The sequence below is a fragment of the Palaemon carinicauda genome, chromosome 26 (genome assembly GCF_036898095.1).
Source record: "Palaemon carinicauda isolate YSFRI2023 chromosome 26, ASM3689809v2, whole genome shotgun sequence".
Taxonomy (NCBI): Eukaryota; Metazoa; Arthropoda; class Malacostraca; order Decapoda; family Palaemonidae; genus Palaemon; species Palaemon carinicauda.
Window position 1 is genome coordinate 58,053,754 of NC_090750.1, and position 5,000 is coordinate 58,058,753.

The window sequence follows — 5,000 nt, forward strand, 5'->3', positions numbered from 1 at the left end:
AACGTTACCATATTAATATTCATATATTCCTTACGAAAACTCTCTTAATGTTTCATTTATTGGTACTTCTTGAACTACCCATTGTCTCTATTAGGTAATTGAAGGACCCAACAATTGTTTCTTGATAGTTTCCCTGCATGGTGTTTTCCTATTGGCTCAAGCAGTGACAAAGTAACTTCTTATTGGCTGAAGGAATCGCAAGGTAACTCTCTAGACAGTCCTCCAAACTGGAATATTCTGGAATATTGTTTAAAATATGACCCTACTAAGACCATCTATTGGTACTTACCGTAACAATGAGAAGAATGCGGCTTATAGAATAAATATATAGTATTTAGTTTTTCAAGTTGCATAATTAGATGGATATGATATTCGATGACTATGAAATAATCAGTCTTTCCGATCTCAAATAAGAGTGTGAGGATTATTTATTTAATGTATGATGTCCCAGTCTTCATAACCCCCCCCCCCCACCCCCCACCCCCCGGGGGGAGCATATTTAGCTTAATTCCTCTTCTGCTAAAACGTAAAAAGTTTACAACCCTGACTCTTCATTGACCAAGGGTGTAAAGACGAGATTCTTTTAAGAATTAAATGGAGCGAATATATGAAAAAATAAACAAAGAAAGTTATGTTTAGGCAATGCAAAAACGAATAGCGTTTTGTCGTATTTAATAAAACAATTCAGTGTCGAAGGCGAGGGAAATATATCTGATATTTTACAATCGCTACTACCTAAAAGAATCACTAGCAGGCGACAGAAACTAAAACAATTTTTACTCGCAATTAAACAGATTATTATTATAAAGAGAAACAACCTGATGAAATATTATATATTTGTGAAGAATTTTATGTAATTATTTTTTAAATCCAATATAATTAGATAACCAATGATAATCGAAATAAAGAGACGGAAACTATGGGAATTTTATCCAATAAAAACTATAGTTTTTCCGTTAATTAAACAGTTTTTTTAAGTTTACAAAACACATTGTAAGCTATAGATAAATCAACAATTAGTTTTTATTTGCTTAATATTAACCATGGGGTATGTTGAAGATTATTATTAAAATATCTGAAAGAAATTGTTGACCGTAGTTCTGGTGACATTGAGAGCGGATGAGTTCATGACGTAAGAGGTTACAGAATGGCCAACATAAACATCGGATGGCTAATATTGTTATGAATAATTTTATACAAAATTTCGTTGATGTATATAAAGAGTGAAATTGTTTATTAATATCTGTTGTTTTAAACCTACCTCTTAAGGTAAAATTTAACTTAGTATGTATACTTATTTTAATATTTCTTAAGGTTACTAGAATTGGTAACCCTGGTACTAGTTCTTATTGAACTTTAGAATGGGCAATCCTGATACTAGTTCTGATAGAACTATAAATATGTCTCTCCTTTTAACGTATTATATAAATATACATTGAGCAGAATTAAGACGTATAATTTGATTAATTTAGTTGGATATGAATTACAGTGAGTAATTTTAAATATTCTTCATAAATTCTAATATAAAAATAAAAGTGTTTAAAAGCAGGAAAAAAAAAAGAAGCAAGTAAATTAATAACAGCATTAACAAAACCGCAGCAAAGACAGGAAAACAAGCAGGTGCAATAGCCAGAGTAGCAGCAGTACTTGTCAAAAATAAGAAGATAAAAGTAACGACTGATGCTTTTACTGCTTTCACAATAGTATAACATGGAGGAAATGACTGCTTTTACTGCTTTACACCGTGGTATGAAATAAAGGAAATGACTGCTTTACTGCTTTATACGGTAGTATGAAATAAAGGAAATGACTGCTTTTTCTGCTTTTACCGTGGTATGAAATGAAGGAAATGACTGCTTTTACTGCTTTTACCGTGGTAAGAAATAAAGGAAATTACTGTTTTTACCGTGGTATGAAATAAAGAAATGACTGCTTTTACTGCTTTTACTGTGGTATGAAATACAGGAAATGACTGCTTTTACCGTGGTATGAAATAAAGAAAATGACTTCTTTTATCGCTTTTACCGTGGTATGAAATAAAGGAAATGACAGCTTTTACCGTGGTATGAAATAAAGGAAATGACTGCTTTTACTCCTTCTACCGTTGTATGAAATAATGGAAATGACTGCTTTTACTGCTTTTACCGTGGTATAAAATGGAGGAAATGGCTGCTTTAACTGCTTTTACCGTGGTATGAAATAAAGAAATGACTGCTTTAACTTCTTTTACCGTGGTATGAAACAAAGGAAATTACTGCTTTAACTGCTTTTACCGTGGTATAAAATGGAGGAAATGGCTGCTTTAACTGCTTTTACCGTGGTATGAAATAAAGGAAATGACTGCTTTTACTGCTTCTACCGTTGTATGAAATAATGGAAATGACTGCTTTTACTGCTTTTACCGTGGTATAAAATGGAGGAAATGGCTGCTTTAACTGCTTTTACCGTGGTATGAAATAAAGAAATGACTGCTTTAACTTCTTTTACCGTGGTATGAAACAAAGGAAATTACTGCTTTTACTGCTTTTACCGTGGTATAAAATGGAGGAAATGGCTGCTTTAACTGCTTTTACCGTGGTATGAAATAAAGAAATAACTGCTTTAACTTCTTTTACCGTGGTATGAAACAAAGGAAATTACTGCTTTAACTGCTTTTACCGTGGTATAAAGTGGAGGAAATGGCTGCTTTAACTGCTTTTACCGTGGTATGAAATAAAGAAATGACTGCTTTAACTTCTTTTACCGTGGTATGAAACAAAGGAAATTACTGCTTTTACTGCTTTTACCGTGGTATAAAATGGAGGAAATGGCTGCTTTAACTGCTTTTACCGTGGTATGAAACAAAGGAAATTACTGCTTTAACTGCTTTTACCGTGGTATAAAATGGAGGAAATGGCTGCTTTAACTGCTTTTACCGTGGTATGAAATAAAGAAATGACTGCTTTAACTTCTTTTACCGTGGTATGAAACAAAGGAAATTACTGCTTTTACTGCTTTTACCGTGGTATAAAATGGAGGAAATGGCTGCTTTAACTGCTTTTACCGTGGTATGAAATAAAGGAAATGACTGCTTTTACTGCTTCTACCGTTGTATGAAATAATGGAAATGACTGCTTTTACTGCTTTTACCGTGGTATAAAATGGAGGAAATGGCTGCTTTAACTGCTTTTACCGTGGTATGAAATAAAGAAATGACTGCTTTAACTTCTTTTACCGTGGTATGAAACAAAGGAAATTACTGCTTTAACTGCTTTTACCGTGGTATAAAATGGAGGAAATGGCTGCTTTAACTGCTTTTACCGTGGTATGAAATAAAGAAATGACTGCTTTAACTTCTTTTACCGTGGTATGAAACAAAGGAAATTACTGCTTTTACTGCTTTTACCGTGGTATAAAATGGAGGAAATGGCTGCTTTAACTGCTTTTACCGTGGTATGAAATAAAGGAAATGACTGCTTTTACTGCTTCTACCGTTGTATGAAATAATGGAAATGACTGCTTTTACTGCTTTTACCGTGGTATAAAATGGAGGAAATGGCTGCTTTAACTGCTTTTACCGTGGTATGAAATAAAGAAATGACTGCTTTAACTTCTTTTACCGTGGTATGAAACAAAGGAAATTACTGCTTTTACTGCTTTTACCGTGGTATAAAATGGAGGAAATGGCTGCTTTAACTGCTTTTACCGTGGTATGAAATAAAGGAAATGACTGCTTTTACTGCTTCTACCGTGGTATGAAATAAAGGAAATTACTGCTTTTACTGCTTTTACCGTGGTATGAAATAAAGGGAATGACTACTTTTACTCCTTTTACACTGGAATGAAATAAATGAAATGACTGCTTTTAATGTTTTTACCGTGGTATGAAATAAATGATTGATGTTATAATGATAACAGTAGTTCTATCCCTGAATGAATAACTTCATTCATTCACCTGTAATGATGAGGAATTTGATGATGATGAATATGAATGAGATGTTTTGTATAGACATTGATGATGCTGATGACGACTGAGATGGCGATGATAATGAAAATTGGTGTATATTAATGGGATGAAAATGGTGATGACGTTGATGATGTTGCTAGGCCTGGTTTCAGAGAGAGAGAGAGAGAGAGAGAGAGAGAGAGAGAGAGAGAGAGAGAGAGAGAGAGAGAGAGAACGTATTCACAACCAAGCGTGACAAATTTCATTGAGTGTGTTTGTTAAATGCATTGAGAGAGAGAGAGAGAGAGAGAGAGAGAGAGAGAGAGAGAGAGAGAGAGAGAGAGAGAGAGAGAGAGAGAATGGGTCTCTCAGGGTTGCAAAAGAAGTACGGGATAGAAGACAGGACGAATCAAGAAAATTTTCGGGTATAAACTAGCACAGACCATGAACAGACGGGAGTAAGCAGGACAATGCCCTAGAGACTAACCATATATACATATGATCAGCGCTCAAGCCCCCTCTCCACCCAAGCTAGGATCAAGGAGGGCTAGAGAATGACTGCTAATGACTCAGCAGACAGACCTATAGGCTCCCCCAAATCCCTCATCTGTAGCTCACAAGGATGGTGAGGTTACAGCGACCTAGGAAACTAACAAGTGTGAGCGGGATTCGAACCATAGTCTTGCGTTCAGCAGATAGACATATAGGCTTCCCCAAAACCCCTCATCTTTAGCTCACACGGATGGTGAGGTTACAGCGACCAAAGAAACTAACAAGTTTGAGCGAGACTCGAACCCTAGTCTGGCGTTCAACAGAATCAAGGACGTTACCACATCGGCCACCGCAATCTTCAGGGCCTTTTTTTTTTTTTGTTCTGCAGTGGACTAGTAACAGCGGATGATGATAATGATGATGATGACAGTGAAACGTAATTAACCGAATGATAATGAAAGTTGGCACAGGTGTTCTATATACACAAGTGAAATGTTAAACAATCGAATTTTCCAAAAGCTGACGAGAATACAAGTAGTACTGGACACGCAACATCAATCAGTCGATGAAAAAAAAAAAATAT